General features: G+C 40.6%; 1 protein-coding gene across 13 annotated transcripts in view; it reads right to left on the bottom strand.

The window, feature by feature from the left end:
- Positions 1 to 21,061, bottom strand: part of LOC118934031 (zinc finger protein 772-like) — an 86,068-nt gene that overhangs the window by 53,408 nt on the left and 11,599 nt on the right. For 5 of the 13 annotated variants that reach the window (XR_008995102.1, XR_008995100.1, XM_057495553.1 and 2 more), the window contains one exon: positions 15,367 to 15,574. The exons of 7 other annotated variants lie outside the window; for them this stretch is intronic. The gene's annotated coding sequence lies outside the window, so the exon portion shown is untranslated. Of the gene's footprint in view, positions 1 to 15,366; positions 15,575 to 15,912; positions 15,934 to 21,061 lie in introns of those variants that run through there. One more of the 13 variants, XM_057495557.1, reaches the window with a different exon arrangement.

Raw genomic sequence — 21,061 nt, forward strand, 5'->3', positions numbered from 1 at the left:
CCAGAACTACGCCATGTATTTGTGCCTAGACCAATCAGTCTTTGGCAAGGATAATAGGACTGCCAAGACTATCTTAGATCAATTAGGACACACCTCCTGTGGCCTGAAATGGGGTCCGCCTCATCGAGAAGGATGGACAAAACCTTGGCTTTGTTACAAAAAGGAAGAGAAGCAAGGAGCAGACGCTTACGGAACCATCCAAAACACTGTCTGTTTCAAGAGTCATATCACACCATACTTGAAGACAAGAAAGAAGGAGATCACTGGATATCTTTTCTGAGATTATGAAGCGTATAACTTTACCTTTTTCATTTCTACCAGTAGCAAGGTTCCTAACAACAAAGTCTATAATGAAGAACACTTATTATTATTATGTTGGCAGTCCTCAGATCAAAGAATATCAATTTCCAATTATCCTTCAACTATCCCCATATTATTAACTTATGGCACTTAAAACTAACAGGCCACTAACCAATTTATCAAATATTGATTGAGTGCCTACTATATGCCAGTCGCTGTGCTAGAAGCTACAGAGAGAGAAGCAAGCAATGTACATCTCCCTTCCTCATAACCCAGCAGTACTCAGTCGACTTCCAGAGGGGCCCACTCCTCCTCTCTCCATACTAGACAATATAGGAGAGGCTTATTCACCATGGCATCCCCAGAACCTAACATACGGTTGATACATATTGACTTTTGAAAGGAAAAGCAATACAAGGGAATAATAATAAGATGAGGAGAGAGGATGAGGGACCAAAAGACGAATCCCGTTAAAATAAAGTAATGAGACTGGTCTTACTGCATTTCTGTGTTGCCAGTAAATTATCTCTGAAAGCACTTTAATAAAGGTCTTAAAATGTTTGAACTATAGCAATAGCATTTTAAATGTTTATCTTGGCCCAATGTGATTATTTTTAAGAGAAATACTCATTTGAATAAAGAAGTTATGGCACACTTGTCACCAAAAATGTGTCATTACATTATTGTATTCAAACCTTAAAATTGTTTCTCAAAAGGAAAAACAGTACTCTAGTGACAGTTGTAATCTACCACTCAATGACAACATGAAGAACTTGGGCCTGAGATGGAAGTTTGTTCTATGCATTGGGGATCAAACTCAGCCCTGGGTGCATTTAGGTTTGGCGAAACCAAGGCTTTGAGGCTTGCTTTTTGACGGTGAGAAGAGATCAAAGGATGAAAATTTCAGTGCAAATCAAGGTTTGTTCTTAAGGTCTGCTCTTACGTAGCGTCAGGATATGAATGAAACATCTGGTACTGAGGAGATGGCAGCTCGGCTTAGCCTTTCTGTTTGAAGGCAGCAGAAGGGGTGAGAAATTGTTTGCTACACGGCAACTTGCATTAGCAAAAAAAGCAGATACCTCCACGATCATTTCATAAGGTGTCATCAAGTGGCCCTAGGGACCCCACAAAACACTCCTTAAAAATGCCTGGGAAAATCGCCCCAGGACAGAAATCAGAATGAGCCTATTCTAATGAAGGTATTATTTCCAGTTCTAATTTGTTTTGTTGTGAAAATGAAATGGGAATTATGAAAGTAAGCTAAGAACTATAATTGTATTACTAAAGCACAATTTTCTCTATTATCCTGACTAACCAATTTACATACTGAAGAGGAGCAGAATCTGTTACCCCAAAACATGCCTCTTTGGCATAGGTTTACTTTTAGTGTGTTTTTAAGAAGCTGCAGATTCAGAAGAAGCTCTTTACGTCCCCATCAACTAAGGATTGGAAAGGGGGCCTGTATGGGGAGAAGAGCTGTTACTAGAGATACTTTTTTACCTAAGAAACTTACCTGCACAACAGGGCAATCTTTATTTTCCAAATATCTCCTTCACCTCCCTGCCAATGGCCTTCCTTCTTTTTCTATCACCAGACCCCCCCTACCCTTTTCCTTAGCTCAGGATGTTATATAAGCCTCAATTACCTGGTTGCCCTTTGGGTCACGTATTTTTATGAGACTATGTTTGTAAAAAATGCATTTTTTCTGTTAATCTGTCTTATATCAATTTAATTATTTGACCAGCCAAAGAATCCAGAAGAAAGGAAACTTTTTCTGGCCCTTCAATATACTTTGAAAATCTTTGTAACATGTAGATGTAGGAGAGAAAAAAAAAAATCTTCCCTTTACTGCTCTACTTCTGAGCTGAGGCCCTTGTAACAAAAGACAAATTACAAGTGAAAAACAAACACAAGTTTATTAACTTGTGTATCTCAGATGTACATTGGACAAAAACAGGGACAGTGAGTAACTCAAAGAAGTGGTTCAGAATTTTAATTTATATACCGTGTCCTGCTAAAACAGAGGAGAAAGGATGAGTGGGGGAGGCAAGTTATGGGAAGGGGACAAGGAAAAGTAAGGTAAGCAAACACGAGTAAAGTTTGTTATGCAGATTTAAGGGGATGTCTTCTCAATAGACAGAGTTTCTAGAGATTTCTAGAGATTTGTGGTCATCCTTTTCCTGGTACAGAAAAAGAGACACCTTTACAAATACAAATTTCCTTTACAAATGTAAAGTTCCCTTACAGAAGGGTAATTTATTCTGTTTTCAGAATTCTCCTAAGTCTGCTGTTCCTCAAAATAATCACCTCAAAATCATTCTTATGCCAAAAAGGCATATTTGGGGTGGCATATGCTGCTCTCCTATATGGATCTATCATCTTAGTTAATTAAGTGTGGTATTTGCGGTCATTTCCAAAAAAGTAAAATAAATAAAATAAAAACAGATCCTTGGCAAGGAACGACTTATCGTTTGATTGGTAAAATCCAATTTAACTTAATTTTCACTTACAGCACCTTTGCCAGTAATAAAATTCATTGCAAGCACAGGAGTTCCTGAACTGTTTTGAGGTTTGAAGTAAGTCTTTTAACATCTACCAGTAACAGAACGAATGGTTAAAAATATGAAAATCAATTTACTTGAGAAACCTTGTTTTTATGACCAAACTGATTTACTGTGTACTTTATACCTCTTTCCCTTCCATCTTCCTCCCCTCCCTCATTGCCGTGCTAACCCTTTTTCCTGCCTCCACTTCTAACTCAGTGACTGGGATATTACATAATACCCCCAACCAACATGCTCTTTGGCATCCCTAATGATTTATTATATCCTTTCTCCTTCTTTGCTAACCCAACTGACCGAAGCCCCCTCCATCTAAAGGTAGACAGCTCTCTTTGATTGTGGGTGGTCCTTTCCATTCAAGAGGAGGTATGATATTCCTTAAACCACCTCTATCCTAATGAAACGTAATGATTGAAACATTTGGTTCAAATTTTGAAAGCAGAAATAACCTCTGGACCCTGGCATCAGTGCCTTCCTAGTGCCTTCTTCCTGTTTTGCCCATTTATCCATTCAACAACTTTTTCATTGTTAATGTGCCATTCAAGGTACCAGGACTACAACAGTGAGTGAACAGGACAGACCAACGTCCCTACTCTCTCACACAACTTACATTCTAGTTGGGGATACAGCTAATACACAAACAAACAAACAAACAAACAAACAAAATACCTTATATTCTACACAGTGGTACATACTAATAAGGAAAAATACTGAAATGTCCTAAAGCAAGTGACATAATTGCCAGAGAATGAGGGAGAGAGACAAGAGAAGGTCATCAGTCAACAGCCGTGTACCGTAGCTAACCAGGAACTCCACATTCCTGGATGAAGTCGTTTTAACAATCATCTAGAAGGTCCACAGAACCACCACATCTCCCTCGTGAGTGAACAGTGTCTAACCAGAATCAACAACCAATCTATGAGCCTTCTCTGTGGACTAAACACCTGTCCCTGGACTTTCCCTACTTCACATTAGCCCACCTTCCTCATTTGTAGCCAATGTAAATTTAGAAAACTTTCTTTCTTTGAGATTCCTTATAATTGTGCCCTGTTTCTTCAGCCTGGTGGACAGATTGTTTCTGTGAACTGGCCTTGCTGCTGATGAAGTAGAAACTTCCTGTCCCAGTACTCAGTCCTTACCTGACTAGCATCTGTAAAAGCACAGTAAGCTCGTTTGATTTCAGAGATCTCTCATTCTCTAGAGTTTTAGATTTGTCAGTGCTAAGAAGACAAAAATAAAGCAGGGAAAGGAATATGAAGAGTGTGTGTGTATCAGGGTGGGACAAGTTAAAAACTGAAACAGCATGCTCTCCAGAGACTCAGTGTAAGAGTGACATGCGAGGAAACATCTGGAAGTGAGGAAAAAGCCAGGCAATTCTTTTGAGAAGATCCAGGAAGAGGAATCAAGTTAAGACACATTTCTAAGGATAACTCCTTGCTCGTCCAAAATTTAAGGACCTTAACTGAGATAAACAGAGGTATTTAATTAGCATGTAGTCCGATGCTCCCCTACACGGACCGTGATCCAGACCTGCCCAAACTCCTCCCAGAGCAATCATCGTCCCTTAAAGTCTGTATCAAAAGGAATCATCCTCCTACCGCACCCCCCAACAGCCATACAGACAAGACAAGCACTATGACTCTATCTGCTAAAGGGGAGCAGAATATGCCATCCCAAAATGTGTCTTTTTGGCATACGGATTATACTGAGCAGATTATTTTTAAGCAGCAGCAGACACGGGAGAAGCTCTGAAAACTAAGTAGAAGTTACCCTTTTGTGAGGGGCATTTACGTTTACAAGGAAAATCTCCACTTGTAAAGGTGTTTCCCTCCCAGTTGCAGGAAGAGGAAGATGGACCAATCTTTAGAAACTCTTATCAGTGGAGGAGGCACTGGCTTAAATCTGTGTAACAACCCTACACTTCTTTATTGTGCTTTTCCTGGTAACCTTCCACACCCGGCTCCCCATTCCCAGCATCTTTTGTCTTTAGCTGGAGATGGTATCTAAGGTGGTAACTTGAGGCATCTGGGGCACTTACTCAGTTTTCCTGGGCATCTCCCATATATATGGGAGGCATACATGTTATTAAACTTCGTTCACTCTTTCCAGGTTAATCTGTCCTATAATAATAGGGGCTCTGAGCCAAGAACGTAGCAGGGTAGAAGAAATAGTTATTGTTTTCCCTACACTATCACTCCGTATTAGCTATTAGTTTTCAGGTAGCATTTTTCAGTCTTCAATTTACTCTGTCACCTACAGGCTATGTGCTGTAGGCAGCCGACAGTCAGACAAAGACTAACGTACCACTCGTCCAAAGACGGAGTAAGTATCCAGGCCAACAGACTTGTCTTCTCTGACAAGTACTAATTAACATCAGGCCAGAAAGCACCCGCCCCCACCCCCGTCTAATGCAAGAGAACTCAGCGGGCCCCTCAAACACAACTTGACAAAATAATGGTATGGTGATAGCTTAGTCGTTAACACAAACTAATAACTGTACATAGGCTCCTATGTATTCTTTGCTAAAACCAGTTGTCAACATGCTGAAAAGTGTACACACAAGAAAAATGTCAAATGTTTATCACAGACGGGCACTGGAACCAATGATATGTGCATAGAGGAGCAAAGAGTAAGTATTCCTTACTCCTCCATGGTTCTCAAAAAAAGCTTCAGGATCAAAGATTTAGCCAATCGTGGGGTTTTTCGTGAAAATAAAAATTACCACTTCCATTTTGTATTATTTTTCTCCAATAAATACATGGGTGTAATAATCTGGAACAAAACTTTTAAACTGTTGATTGTGCTCACCGCCAACCAGAGAAATTCCATTTCTAATTATGTCATGGTAATCAAATGTGAAATCACTAGATTAAATGAAAAGGAGAACACATATTTAACTCCCAGGTAAATTTAACAATGTACAATCAAATCCCACATAATTAATCTAAGAGTAGAAAATTAAATCACATAGCTTGTCCAAGAGCACAGAAGAGCCCCTGACAACTAGAACACAACTAGAGGAAACACCAAAGTCCTGGTTAACTGGGCCAAGCATACATGGCAAGCCTTTGTCCCTACCACATGATACTATGTTTTGTTTTCAGGTAGTGAAACTAAAATCCTAACCTTGAACTGCTTCTCTCATGAACAGCACTGCACAGGTAGGTATAGATTGTAATCGCTTCAAACCTACGTCATGTCTCAAAAGGTGCCATGTTGTCTGCTCAAAGGCACTGAAATAAGATGGAAACACAAATATATTCCAAGTCACGTAGTTGCAAAGGGATGAAATCAAACCACTACTGCACTAGTCTGTGGATTAATGTTGCCCTTTTGCTGTCAATTCCAGCAAACACTACATCAAATTTGTAGCTAGGGCCGATTCATGCTGTAAAGTTCACTCTCCCATTTTTGTCTCCAGGAAGCCTATTCCACAGTTTAGGAAGCTGGATAGACAACAGTTATGCATAACCTCAGGAAAGCTAACGGGCATCACATTCACTGGTATGGGTCAGTGGTCAAATTATTTTCCTCACAGTGAAGAAAAATTTTTCCATTTGAAGATTTTTACTCTATATATAGTAGGTTTGGGGAATGTGCAGTTCTGTGGATCAGTCGGTCGGAAAAAAAAAGGAACTGTTACGATCAACCTCTTCAAAGCAGGCATTCCAAAGGCTTATTACATTATTTTTAATATTTCTAAAATTCCATAAAAGAACAGATACAGTTCAGTTAAGAACAAATGCAAAGTCCTAGGAGTATGAATCATTAAACATGCATACAGAACACCCAGACAGCCACTCAAAACATTGGGATTAAAGAAAAGAGGCTATGATTTCTACAGAGAAATGTAAAAATCAAAAATACTGTCTTTCATCTGAAGTATAGACTACCAGAAGCATAAGCTTAAAGGGTTTTTAAGCAGCATCTGTCAGTCAGGCAGACTGCAACAAACTGACCTCTACCTGTCAGGACCAAAGCAGAAGGTACTGCCGAGGCCTAAGGGGGAAAGGCGGGAGACGTGCAGGGCCAGAGGCATACCGCAGCAGCTTCCTTGTTCCCCAGCTGGGCTGCAATGCAGGATGGAGCTCAGGGACATGGGGAAAGATGTTTGTTGCTCATCCCACTTAAGTTCTAAGAGGTAGCCAAATAGCTCTCTTCTTACCACTATGCCTGGCTCCCAGCCTGTAAGGAATGCCATGGTCTATAACAATATTCTCAGATTAAATCTCCCCCTGCAAATAGTCCAAGTTGCTTCTCACAGACGCTGAATAGACCTTCTAGAACCTTAAGGCCCAGGTATAAATCTAAAAATACTTTTTTAAAGATTAAAAATATCTGATTCCTACAAAGGGTTTGTGTTTCCTTTGGTGGTTTCTGTTGTTTCTGGCAGTGATGGTACAAGTAATCCTGTAGCCAAGAGATTTTGCAACCTTCCCACTAGGGGGAGCTACAGGAACAAGATTGAAAAAGCCAGATGTGGGTCACTGCTAAGTCTGTCTTTCCTTTCCAATTTCCTTCGAGTAGGCAATGGTCAGCATTGTGTTGGAGCCCCACAAATATGTTCCAAGTAATTCTAACCAATATCCTTTGAGCACCTACTATGAGTACAGCCCATGGCTAGATACAGTGAGGGACAAAGAGAAAAATTACACATAAACCTGCTCTCAAGTGGCTTATAAATTAGTGGCTGATGGGGATGGTGGGGGAGGGAAAGGAGGATAATATGCTTAGAACCACCTGTATTAGAGCATACAGTGTGATAAACGACACAACAAATGTGAAAACAAAATGATATTCTATGGATAGGCAGGATAAATCATACTTGGGTAGGGAGAAAAACAGGAGTTAGGAAAAAGTATGAGTACCTCAGCACTGTGACTGCTGGGAAGCATGCCAGTGCTTACTACAGTGACCTCAGGGACAAGAAAGCATTCAGGAGTTTGGGACCTACTTTTGCTGGGTGGTTTCTGAATGTCCAGAACCAGGAGCAGAAGGTCTCTGCCAACTGTAGAAACCGTTTATATGCCAGGGACCTGACTCCAATGGATGCTTTGGGAGGCCCACTGCCCCACCCACCTCTAAGACCAAGACTTACATGGCTGTGATGGCTAATTTTATGCCAATGTGGAGGGTGCTTTTGGATGACATTAACATTTAAATCAGTGAATTCTGAGTAAAGTGTCCTCCATAACCAGAGAGGGCCTCATCCAATCAGTTGAAGACCTGAACAGAACAAAAGACCAGCCTCCCTGAGCAAGAAGGAATTCTCCAGAAGATCGCCTTTGGACTTTTTCTGCATCATCAGCTCTCCTGGATCAACAGCCTGCCAGCCCACACTGTAGAATTTAGACCTGCCAGCCTCCATAAGCACGTGAGCCAGTACCTTATAGTAAATCTTCACACACACACACACACACACACACACACACACACACACACACTCTCACCCTTTTGGTTCTCTGGAGAACCCTGGCTAATTATAATGAGTCCTTGGCATGCAGCATGCAGCTCAGATTTGTGTATAAGAGTAATATATGATAATAAGAGTCCAGGAACTACGATGTTTCTTATCATATGTGCCTCTCACTATAACACCAGTCAAACAAATGATCAGCTTTTCCTTATCATTCTCCAACTGTGAGAAGTTCAGGTCCTAGGGGTATAAAAGCGCAACAGGAGCAAGCACTTTCACCTATGGTGAACTTGGGGAGGCAGACAAACTTGAGTTCCCATCATAGTTCAACTATGTTCTAGCTATCTGGATTTAGGAAGGTTTCTCTGAGGTTTAATTTCCACATCTGTAACATGAGACCATTAATACCTATAACACATAAATAAGATAATGTACATGAAGTATTTACTGTTTAGAAGGCATGCTCCAACTTTTTTTAATTGCCGATATAGCCACCTACATTCTACAATTTACATCTTCTTACATTGTTTTAACATATGCATACCCATATATCCATCTTACTTTTAGTAGTTATAATCCAGGGCAAATAACTATAAAACTCCCGCTATCCCCAAATGTTAGGGAAACTTTCCCAAGAGCCCAGTTGACTCAGTTTTCCAAGAATGGGAGAGTATCTTGGGCCACAAGTCAGGCACATTGCCCATCGGCTGTCTCACTGCAGAGAGTAAGGTCACAGCCTTCATCTACCCTTCCTGAAACCTTCCAAGGAAGGCATATACCATATAACAGCATACAGGTCCTCGTTACTATAATAAAAACACTTTTTAATGAGAAAAACTTACATTTCCCATTGTTTTTCCTAGATATGCAAAAAATAAAAATAAATGCAGTAAGTAAATTCACTAAATTGAGACGTTTTGTGGCTTACATTCACTTCTGTGGCTATCTAAGGGAATCTGTATATTGAGTTCAGAGGAGATCAAGACATGAAGGGGACATATGTGGTGATGGTGATTGTGGATGTGACTCTGGAGCCAGAGAGCTGTAATCACCACCACCTTATTTAGGACTTCATTTGGGCTTCTTCTTACTTTCTCATTTCCCTGGACAGCGAGGTCCTACTCCTTCCCTCAAGTGCCTACTCTGTGTTCTACTTTTCTGGACAAAGTTTCTCAAAGTACGGCATAGAGTATATACATTAGACTCTCCTGGGCTACAAGGTTCCAGGGCTCCAACTCAGATCTACTCAAAGTGAATCGTGAAGTTATACTTAGAAGGAACCACTCACATGCTTCTACTGTACCCTGAAGTTTCATAATCACTACTCTAGAGCAGAGGTGGATGTTCCATGAGGGTAATGAAGCTTCAGGGCTCCCAACGTGCCTGAATCCCTTCCAAGACCCTTTACCTAATTTGTATTGGTAAATGTTTATTCTTTTTCTTAAAGAGCCCTCCTCTAAACTGTGTAAGTTAAGGTCCCACAATACCTGGATGCATCCCTGCTCTGGACCCTACTTGCAAAGAGAGTCAAGCCCAAATAATTTAAATTATTAGATGATAAGAAACCTTATCACATACCCCCTGCATGGTGTATTTCCATTTCAGTAAAGATCTTTTGAGAGACTGAAATTTTCAAGAGCCAAAGGAATAAACTCCACAACAGAAGAAGTGCTGGTACTGTGCTGAGCACTGGAAGGAATAGGTACAGTGCCTTATCAGCAACACCTCAAATCAAACTGGGTTTGCAGCAGATCTTCGACCTTCTTGTGAGGCTGGCCACAGACCCCCAGATAATGGACCTGTTCAAAGAAAGTCCATTAATACTGAGCTATCTGTACTTGCTAGCTCTTCTTCCATTCTGCAAGAAACTAAGAAAACAATGTGGATGAATAAAAAAAACAAGACCCATCTATATGCTGCCTAAAAGAGACTCACTTTAAACCCAAAGACATACACAGACTAAAAGTGAAGGGATGGAAAAAGATATTTCATGCAAACAATAGGGAGAAAAAAGCAGGAGTTGCAGTGCTTACATCAGACAAAATAGACTTCAAAACGAAGAAAGTCACAAGACACAAAGAAGGACATTACATAATAATAAAAGGATCAATCCAACAAGAAGATATAACCATTATAAGTATCTATGCTCCCAACACAGGAGCACCTACACATGTGAATCAAATACTAACAGAATTAAAAGGGGAAATAGAATGCAATGTTTTCATTCTAGACTTCAACACTCCACTCTCTCTGAAGGACAGATCCACCAGACAGAAAATAACTAAGGACACAGAGGCACAGAACAACACATTAGAACAGCTGGACCTAACAGACATCTACAGAACTCTACACCCAGAAGCAGGAGAATACATTCTTCTCAAGTGCACATGGAGCATTTTCAAGAATAGATCATACAGTAGGCCATAAAAAGAGCCTCAGTAAATTCAAAAACATTGAAATTGTACCAACCAGTTTCTCAGACCACAAAGGTATAAAACTAAAAATAAATTACCCGAAGAAAATGAAAAAGCCCACAAACACATGGAGGCTTCACAACATGCTCCTAAATAACCAATGGATCAATGACCAAATAAAAACAGACAACAAGCAATAATATACGGAGACAAATGACAAAAATAATTCAACACCGCAAAAATCTGTGGGACACAGAGAAGGCCGTGCTAAGAGGAAAGTATATTGCAATGCAGGCCTACCTCAGGAAAGAAGTACAATCCTATATGAGCAGTCTGAACTCACAATTAACGAAAGTAGAAAAAGAAGAACAAATGAGGCCCAAAGTCAGTAGAAAGAGCGATGTAATAAAGAATAGAGCAGAAATAAATAAAATTGAGAAGAATAAAACAACAGAAAGAATCAGTGAAAGCAAGAGCTGGTTCTTTGAGAAAATAAACAAAATAGATAAACCCCTAGCCAGACTTAGCACAAAAAAAAGAGTCTTCTCACACAAACAGAATCAGAAATGAGAAAGGAAAAATCACTATGGACACCACAGAAATACAAAGAATTATTAGAGAATACTATGAAAAACTATATGCTAACAAACTGGATAACCTAGAAGAAATGGACAACTTTCTAGAAAAATACAACCTTCCAAGGCTGACCCAGGAAAAAACAGAAAATCTGAACATACCAATGACCAGTGATGAAATTGAACTGGTAATCAAAAAACTACCTAAGAACAAAACCCCTGTCGAGATGGCCTCAGTGCTGAGTTTTATCAAACATTTAGGTAAGACCTAATACCCATCCTCCTTGAAGTTTTCCAAAGAGTAGAAGAAGAGGGAACACTTCCAAACTCATTCTATGAGGCCACCATCACTCAAATATGAAAACCAGGTAAAGACACCATAAAAAATGAAAGTTACAGACCAATATCCCTGATGGACATAGGTGCAAAAATACTCAACAAAATATTAGCAAACCAAATTCAAAAATACATCAAAAAGACCATCCATCATGATCAAATAGGATTTGTTCCAGGGATGCAAGGATGATACAACATTTGAAAATCCATCAACATCATCCACCACATAAACAAAAAGAAGGACCAAAACCACATGATCATCTCCATCGATGCTGAAAAAGCATTTGACAAAATTCAACATCCATTCATGATAAAAACTCTCAACAAAATGGGCAGAGAGGGCAAGTACCTCAACATAATAAAGGCCATATGTGACAAACCCACAGCCAACATCATACTGAACAGCGGGAAACTGAAAGCTTTTCCTTTATGATCGGGAACAAGACAAGGATGCCCACTCTCCCCACTTCTATTCAAAATAGTAGTGGTGGTCCTGGCCACAGCAATCAGACAATACAAAGAAATAAAAGCCATCCAGATTGGCAAGAAAGACATTTCGCTGTCCCTGTTTGCAGATGACATGATATTGTACATAAAAAACCCTAAGGAATCCACTCCAAAACTACTAGATCTAATATCTGAATTCAGCAAACTTGCAGGATACAAAATTAATATGCAGAAATCTGTGCTATTTCTATACACTAACAATGAGCTAGCAGAAAGAGAAATCAGGAAAACAATTCCATTCACAGTTGCATCAAAAAGAACAAAATACCTAGGAATAAACCTAACCAAGGAAGTGAAAGACCTATACTCTGAAAACTCCAAGACACTCATGAGAGAAGTTAAAGAAGATACCAATAAATGGAAACATCCTGTGCTCATGGATAGGAAGAATTAATATTGTCAAAATGGCCATCCTGCTTAAAGCAATCTACAGATTCAATGCAATTCCTGTCAAAATACCAACAGCATTCTTCAACAAACTAGAGAAAATCGTTCTAAAATTCATATGGAACCACAAAAGACCCTGAATAGCCAAAGCAATCCTGAGAAGGAAGAATAAAGCTGGAGGGATTATGCTCCCCAACTTCAAGCTCTACTATAAAGCCACAGTAATCAAGACAATTTGGTACTGGCACAAGAACAGACTCATTGACCAGGGGAACAGACTAGAGAGCCCTGATATAAACCCAAGCATATGTGGTCAATTAATATATGATAAAGGAGCCATGGACATACAATGGGGAAATGACAGCCTCTTCAAAAGCTGGTGTTGGCAAAACTGGACAGCTATGTGCAAGAGAATGAAACTGGATTATTGTTTAACCCCATACACAAAAGAAAACTCGATATGGATCAAAGACCTGAATGTAAGTCATGAAACCATAAAACTCTTAGAAGACAACATAGGCAAAAATCTCCCAAATATAAGCATAAGCAACTTCTTCCTGAACGCATCTCCATAAGCAAGGGAAACAAAAGCAAAAATGAACTCATGGACTACATCAAACTAAAAATAAGAAGTTCCTGTACCACCAAGGATGCCATCAACAGAACAAAAAGGCATCCTACAGTATGGGAGAATATATTTGTAAATGACATATCCAACAAAGGGTTAACATCCAAAATACATAAAGAACTCACACACCGCAACACCCAAAAAGCAAATAACCCGATCAAAAAATGGCAGAGGATATGAAGAGACAGTGCTCCAAAGAACAAATTCAGATGGCCAACACACACAGGAAAAGATGCTCCACATCACTAATCATCAGGGAAATGCAAATTAAAACCACAATGGGATATCACCTCACACCACTAAGGATGGCCAGCATCAAAAAGACTAAGAACAACAAATGCTGGCCAGGATGCGGAGAAAGGGGAATCCTCCTACACTGCTGGTAGGAATGTAAGCTAGTTCAACCACTGTGGAAAGCAATATGGAGGATCCTCAAAAAACTAAAAATGGAAATACCATCTGACTAGAGGTAATCCGACTCCTTGGAATTTACCCAAAGAATACAACTTCTCAGATTCAAAAAGACATATGCACCCCTATGTTTATCGCAGCACTATTTACAATAGCCAAGATACGGAAGCAACCTAAGTGTCCATCAGTAGATGAATGGATAACGAAGGTGTGGTACATATACACAATGGAATACTGTTCAGCCATAAGAAAGAAACAAATCTTACCATTTGCAGTAACATGGATGGAGCTGGAGGATATTATGCTCAGTGAAATAAGCCAGGCGAAGAAAGACAAGTGCCGAATGATTTCCCTCATTTGTGGAGTATAACAATGAAACAAAACTGAAGAACAAAACAGCAGCAGACTCAAGAGACTCCAAGAAGGGACTAGTGGTTACCAAAGGAGAGGGGTGTGGGAGGGCAGGTTGGGAGGGAGGGACATGGGGATTGAGGGATATTATGTTTAGTACACATGGTGTGGGGGGTCACGGGGAAAACAGTGTAGCACAGAGAAGGCAAACAGTGAATCTGTGGCACCTTACTACACTGATGGACAGAGACTGTATCGGGGTATGGGTGGGGACTTGATAATATGGATGAATGTAGTAACCACATGGTTCTTTCATGTGAAACCTTCGTAAGAGGGTATATCAATAATACTTTAATAAAAATTTTTTAAAAAAAAGAAAACAGTGTGGAAATATGCAGAATGGTACTCTCCACTGGTAAGGTTGCCTGCAGCTAACTATGATTTCCTTAGAAAGAGAAAGTAGAAGCCATACCTAGCAGTGTAAATTCACTGGACAGGAGGGTGACCTGTGTTCTGAACAGATGTATCAGCACACTAACGCATACTGACATTAATTCGGACAACGAAACATTCCACTTCACAAGTTAAAATCTTAATTAAGAGGAATTTTGTCCTTGAAAGATGACTAGAGAGAAGTAAAGAAGACTGTGACATTTGTAAGTTCTCATAGGGAAAAGTGCCTCCAGACCTACTGGTGTGAGTGATGTAAATAGGACTTTCAAGCAGTATGTTTCAATGTAAACAGATTTGTCTTTGTCCTAGAAAAACACAATCACTGAGAGATATTTGAGTACAAAAAAGAACACCTTGGGAATTTAAAATAATGTTTTGTTGTACTTCGAGGAAAGGAACTAATTTGAATCTGAGAAGTGAATTTTATTGGACTCTCACCACTATTACTAAGGCTTTGCTTGAAATTAAATTTGAGTTTCTATTTACACTAATAGGGACCAAGTCATGATGTCCAGGGGGGCCAAAGTGTGTCTCCGTTTCAACTGTGGCCACCATCCCAGTTCCCTATTATCTGAAATTTACTGAAACGGTGCAAAATCCAACCATCTCAGTTTTAGTATGTTATATTGATGTGCCATATCACCTCACAGACATTAACAAATTAAATTATATAATTTTTGCTCTGCTCATTTCAAAGCAAAGCTACTTCTCCACATTCAAAAATAACATGACTGCCCTGCTAGTGGAACTTATGTTTTAAATTTTATTTGTGTTATGGCAGCATTCTCCATATCATCTTCTGTGGAACTGTGCCCCGTGTTAATGATCAAATAAGTCTGGAAAAGAGGGCATAACCTATCCCCATCCAGAAGAGTCACACTTGACGTTATCATAGGAATGCAGTATAGAAATCCATTTAACATCACTCAACGGAGGCCTTCTTGCTCTAACATCCCACTTACACTCACCTCTCTAGGTTTGCCCTTTGACATTCAGATGGTTTGATATTCATCTATTGGCACAATACATCACAGTTGTGGGAGAGAAATGGTTCTCATTGCTGATCCAGCCCTGTGAACTCATCTGAACCAGTCTCAGCTTCCACACCAGAAAAGAAGGATCAGAGTAGTGATCGCAAATTTACAAAGAATCCCCTGAAGTCCAACATCACATATCCGCATGACCACTAGATGCAGATGTTTGAACAGCCTGTAGCTAGAAAACAGATTGTTTTCCTGTGGGAGAGAAAACCCATAGGAGAGGGTTTAAGAAAAGATAAACTATTTAATTTGTATTAGAAAAACTGTGTAAAGTGTAGGTTTGAGAATTGGGGATCAGGAGATGGATTTTCCACTCCAAACGCCTGTTATCCTGCGTCCTCTGATATAATCAAACCAATGTTATGGCTTTCACTTATAAAAAGGAAAACAAACTAACCTAGTTTCTAATCAGAGTTGAGAAGTATACTTTGGGAAAGCAAATGGAAAACATTTCACAGTAAGCCAATCATTAAAAACAAACAACCAAATCCGGATGGATTCAAAAAGCAGATGAATAAAAAGCAGTATCATACTTGCTCCTGCTTCTACCCCAATCCTTTGCAAACTCAACTCTTGAACATTTGTCCCAGCCATCCTGCCATTGACTCGACCTTGGGATCTGTTTGCGCTTTTCTCAATGTTTAAACTCCAACTGACCATCCACATCATTTTACTTGGCTCTCCAACCCTGCTCTTTTCAACTCCTTTTCTCTTGGGGAAGAAATGCCCTGCTTCAGCTCAAAACACACAGTACCTGACCTTCATCATTTCCCATTGATTGGTGACCGTCTGGGCCAGCCTTCCCATACCTACCTCCCACAACAAACATCAAAAATAGGAGGGTGCCCAATAATATTGTTCCATACTACTGCCATTTTAGTTAACCGACCACCTAAAATTACATAGTCAGATTTGCAGGCAGAGTCCAGTAAGCTACTTTGGAAATTAAATCAGCAAAAGCAAGGAGGTGAAAATTTAGCCTTGTCAAGCTCTAAACCAGCAGTTCCCAATCTGAGTACCATAGATACTAATCAGTTCTTACAAAGTTTGTCAACCCACAAGTACACTACTCTGCTAAGTGGTGAACAATATGTGCTAATATTTTTCAATATATGCAGAAGTTTTTACAGTTATTAACAAAAGACAAACTCCTTAAAATAATACTGAATTAAAAGAAGCTGTATGACACTGTAACAGAAAAAGAGAATATGGTAGCTATTTTCTTGGAGGCAAAGGTGAAGGGGGGAGAACTATTTTGACATGTGCATGAAATCTTCATCCTTAAAAACTGAGGAGCCACTGCTCTAATCCGTTGAGATGGCAAAGTTCAACTATTTAACAAATGCATCATCTGATAGACTTGTACATTATGCACAATGTGACAAAATGTACTTTAGTCTTAGTATAATGAAAAAGATGAGAAATGAAATGTAATTTTGTTCTGAAGAAACTGAGGACAGAAGCGCCTATGTAATGTATGGTAACAAGTGTATAAAAGCCTTCTATGACTGCTTAACCAAAAATCACTTCAAACAACGAATGTATTCAAGTTGCTAGGACATCCCAAATGCTGAGTTGCAATGTAGGCTGAATAAAGAGAGAGAGTTTCTTCTAACTGATGCCTTCCAAATATTATCTATCCCTGTGAACATCATTCAGAGGTAACTACTTACTTTCTACTGTCAGTTTTTGAGAACTTAATCTTTTCTGATTATTTCCAAAGGCTTTCGCATTAATTTAGTCTCTTATGATTTATTATACATTACTTTCTTGGCATGAAGCCAACCACAACTGCAATGATGGGTTCTTGTATACAAACCTATAAATCTCCCATTCCAGATTTCTATTTCGAGCCCTGTCCTTTCTTTTATGAGCCTGGCTTTCTTTAATGAAAAACTAAAAGGGAAAGGGGGGGAAAAAAAGTCCTGATAAATAAACAAGGAAATTAAAATAAAAACAGAAGTGAGAAAATGCAGAAGAATAGAGAAACTGTTGTTTTCTGACAACCTGTCCAGTGTTGTAATCCCACCTTCCCACTGGGAGCCTCTCCTCTCTCAAGAGACCCAGCCGTGGAACCACAGCTGATGATGCCCAGAAGGGTCTAAGGACATTCCTCTAGATTAGAGCTACCAGAAGCAAGGCAATTCTATGATTGGGTGTCTCAATGAATTCTACCTAGAGGGAGGGCAAGCCAGATAAGGTTAAAGCTAAAATTGGTTAATTGAGTAGCAATCTTTCATTTTAGCTGAGAGAGGGAGGCCTTTGGTGTTGTGTGAGTTGCACAGTAAGCTTGTTTTCTTCTCCTCTCATTCCAGTCTCAGAGTGACCTTGTCTGGTGTTGGCATTCTAGAACAAGACCTAGTTGTTAGTGATAGTCCAGCTTAAAGAAGCATGTGTGAGACCATGTTGGGAGACCTGTTCCTGGATACCAGAAGTGCCTTTTTTTCTTTCCCGCTATAGATTCAGTGCATGGGGCAGAACAGATCTATGATTCCTATGTGCCAATCTTGCCTAGCCCTCAAATGGGATGCCTGAGTCATTATAAAGAAAACTTGCAAATCCTCTTTTACAAAATCAAACAATCAGATCAAAGCAGTACAAAGCAGCATTTACTATCTACTAGTGCAATAGTAACTGAAAATTAGAAAGCAAGATGAATTTGACAGCTGAAAGAATTAAGTTTGAGGGATCACGGGGACATGGCGGCATGAGTAGTTCAGAGGAAATCTCCTCCCCAAAACATATATATTTATGAAAATACAACTATTCCTAAAAGAGACACCAGTGGATGCAGTACAACAGCCATGATACATCTACATCTGCGAGAACTCAGCATCACATGAAGGGGGTAAGATACAAGCCACGGCCAGGCGGGACCCGAACATTCCCCCACCCCAAAAACCGGCGGGAAGAAAGGAGTCAGAATGGGGAGGGAGTGAAAGCCCAGGACTGCTAAACAACCAGCTCTAGAAATTCGCACCCGCAACGCAGACACAAGGTGTACAGGGTGCTGGATATTAGAGAAATGGAAAAGCAAAACCTGTGGGCAGGTCCCTGCAACCGGCGCACCTGAGACAAAAGAAAAGCGAGTGCTTTCTGCAAGTCTTAAGGAGACAGGGACCCCATAGCTGGACGAAGTTGTCCCGGCAGCTGGGAATACTGGGGAAACTAAGGTGCCCTAAATGGAGGCAGTGCACCTCTGAAGCCCCTCACAGGACTAGGCAGCCTGCCAGTCGTTCCTGCAACTGGCGCAGACCCCGACAAACGGGCCCACTAGCAGGAGAGTGGGAGAGCGCGCCGGGGACGGAAGCGCTAGAAGAAACCGAGAGCAGATCCGTGCACCGCAGGGCTAGCCCGCAGCGGCGCGACCAAACAGCCCAGGCGCGGCTTGCGCACAGCGGCGGCAGTGAAGCCAGAGCCCGGTAGAAGGCTGCACGGAAAAGCCCCGCGCGCACCAGCAGCGGAGACAGAGGGAGCAGGCGCGCACCCAGGAGCCAACCGGAATCCCAGCCCAACGCACAGCCGCCCGGGCCAGACCCAAAGGCCGCTGCTGCTACACAGCTGCCCAGCAGGGTCGCCACTAGCACGGAGGAGCGCACCTGGCGTTACTGCCACTCCCCGCAGGGCTCCGCGCTGCTCTGACGGACACCCTGCCCGTAGCAGCTTAGGAGATTAACTCGGTGGATGCTCCAGGAGTGCAGGTAGCCGTCAAAGGCAGCGGAGAAGGGCAAGGCATCCAGAAAGCAGGAAAGGACTTTCTTCTCCCAGCTGACACACCCGCAACCTGCCTACAGCCACTGCAATCAACATGAAAAGGCAAAAAAATCTGGTCCAGACCAAGATAGTTACACCTGAGAAAGGATCTGCAGAGGCACACCTAACCAGTCTCCTTGAAAAAGAATGCAAAATAGAAATCATAAACATGCTAACAGAGCTGCAGAGAAATATGCAAGACCTAAGGGATGAAGTCCGGAGGAAGACTACAGATGTCCGGAGGGAGATCACAGATGTCCTGAGGGAGATTACAGAAGTGAAACAAACTCTGGAAGGATTTATAAGCAGAACGGATGAGATGCAAGAGGCCATTGATGGAACAGAAACCAGAGAACAGGAACGCATAGAAGCTGATGCAGAGAGAGATAAAAGGATCTCCAGGAATGAAACAATATTAAGAGAACTGTGTGACCAATCCAAAAGGAACAATATCCACATTATAGGGGTACCAGAGGAAGAAGAGAGAGAAAAAGGGATAGAAAGTGTCTTTGAAGAAATAATTGCTGAGAACTTCCCCAAACTGGGGGAACAAATAGTTCCTAAGACTACAGAGGAACACAGAACTCCTGAGAGACGGGATCCAAAGAGGTCAACACCAAGACACATAATAATTAAAATGGCAAAGATCAAGGACAGGGACAGAGTATGAAAGGCAGCCAGAGAGATAAAAAAGGTCACCTACAAAGGAAAACCCATCAGGCTATCATCAGACTTCTCAACAGAAACCTTACAGGCCAGAAGAGAATGGCATGATATATTTAATGCAATGAAACAGAAGGGCCTTGAAACAAGGATACTGTATCCAGCACGAATATCATTTAAATATGAAGGAGGGATTAAACAATCCCAGACAAGCAAAAGTTGAGGGAATTTGCCTCCCAGCAACCACCTCTACAGGGTATCTTAGAGGGACTGCTCTAGATGGGAGCACTCCAAAAAAGAGCACAGAACAAAACACCCAACATATGAAGAATGGAGGAGGAGGAAAAAGAAGGGAAAGAAATCATCATCAGACTGTGTTTATAACAGCTCAATAAGCGAGTGAGGTCAGACAGTAAGGTAGTAAACAAGCTAACCTTGAACCTTTGGTAACCACAAATCTAAAGCCTGCGATGGCAATAAGTACATATCTTTCAATAATCACCCTAAATGTAAATGGACTGAATGCACCAATCAAAAGACACAGAGTAATAGAATGGATAAAAAAGCAAGACCCATCTATATGCTGCTTAAAACAGATTCACCTCAAACCCAAAGATATGCGCAGATTAAAAGTCAAGGGTTGGAGAAAGATATCTCATGCAAACAACACAGAGAAAAAAGCAGGTGTTGCAATACTAGTATCAGACAAAATAGACCTCAAAATAAAGAAAGTAACAAGAGATAAAGAAGGACATTACATAATGATAAAGGACTCAGTCCAACAAGAGGATATAGCCATTATAAACATATGTGCACCCAACACAGGAGCACCAATATATCTGAAACAAATACTAACAGAATTAAAGAAGAAAATAGAACGCAATGCATTCATTTTGGGAGACTTTAACACACCACTCACCCCAAAGCACAGATCCACCAGACAGAAAATAAGTAAGGACACAGAGGCACATCTACAGATGGACCTAATAGACATCTGTAGAACTCTACATCCAAAAGCAACAGGATACACATTCTTCTCAACTACACATGGAACATTCTCCAGAATAGACCACATACCAGGCCACAAAAAGAACCTCAGTAAATTCCAAAAGATTGAAATCCTACCAACCAACTTTTCAGACCACAAAGGTATAAAACTAGAAATAAATTGTAAAGAAAGCAAAAAGGCTCACAAACACATGGAGGCTTAACAACATGCTCCTAAATAATCAATGGATCAATGACCAAATTAAAATGGAGACCCAG

This window comes from Manis pentadactyla, chromosome X (genome assembly GCF_030020395.1).
Source record: "Manis pentadactyla isolate mManPen7 chromosome X, mManPen7.hap1, whole genome shotgun sequence".
Classification (NCBI taxonomy): domain Eukaryota; kingdom Metazoa; phylum Chordata; class Mammalia; order Pholidota; family Manidae; genus Manis; species Manis pentadactyla.